Source organism: Coffea arabica, chromosome 1e (assembly GCF_036785885.1).
Source record: "Coffea arabica cultivar ET-39 chromosome 1e, Coffea Arabica ET-39 HiFi, whole genome shotgun sequence".
NCBI lineage: Eukaryota > Viridiplantae > Streptophyta > Magnoliopsida > Gentianales > Rubiaceae > Coffea > Coffea arabica.
Window position 1 is genome coordinate 3,227,992 of NC_092311.1, and position 1,174 is coordinate 3,229,165.

Here is a 1,174-nt window from a genome sequence, read left to right on the forward strand (position 1 = left end):
GTAGTGTTTTGTGCCATTGTTAAGGCCTCCTCAGAAATCCCTTCGTATTTCCTTTTTAGCTCCAAGTTCTGGTGCAAGAGCTCAATCTTTTCTGAATACTCGTGCTTCCATCGCCCTTCCTAGTATGCGGCTAGTCTCCTTTGGACCTCTATTTCGTCTCGAAGAACTGCGATTTCCTTATACATCTCGACCCAATGTGCCATCTCACGGAGTTGCTGGACCTTCGATAGTAGCCTGCTGGCCAAAACAATGGGTCATAATAAATTCCTAAATACCAATGACTCTCTCGGTCCCTGGTTTTGTTCAGTGGTTGTTTCCCCTTTTTCTTGACTCTTGGCCCCGCTTGGCTCCACGACCACGACCATGTCCGCGACTACGTCTTCCCTCTATGTTTTTTTTTTCTTCCAAAGGGTACTTTAATAAATGAAATACGCAAATAAACTTATACGCACATAACACGCCATATTAAGGAGACAGATAATCAATTACACAAATACATATCAAATTGGACAGATAACCATGTACACACACACACACATACTAACATCATGTAGTAACTATATACGGGCGAGTCAAAAGAAAAGGTGAAATCGTCCCAGTCTCAAATAAATAACCCCGTCCGATCTATCACGTTACTTTCTATCCAAACTAGACGTCCATTGACCTCTTGTGCTCATTCTAGTCAGACAAAGCCTGTTCATGTTTCCAAAATGAAATTTCAAGTACTTAACGCTGCCTCAACTTTAGAGTACTCGGGCACGAGAATCCGAAATAAGATAATTCACATCTCGAGCTGGCCAGTCCCAAGAGTAAACTATCTACAATCGAAATTCCTACCCGACGTACCTATTTATGATCCTCAAATACCACGGAAAAGATTAAAGGCCCATAACATTTGCAATTCACAGCTTATGCTCGAACGAGCACTTAGTCCTTCATATTTATTCACCACTTAGTCCAGGCTCACTCCGCGCAGAGACCACGCGAAGCAGCTATATATTTTATCCCTCAATTACTTAACTTTCATATCAAATCAAATCCCACAGTCCGGCATCCTAAACTTCAAGCCTAGGATACACTACAGAGATCTGAAGCCTAACCTCTGATACCAACTGTGACGACCCCACTTCTCCCAAGGGCGAACCCAAGGGTATCGGCGGGCCGCCTGCCTAGC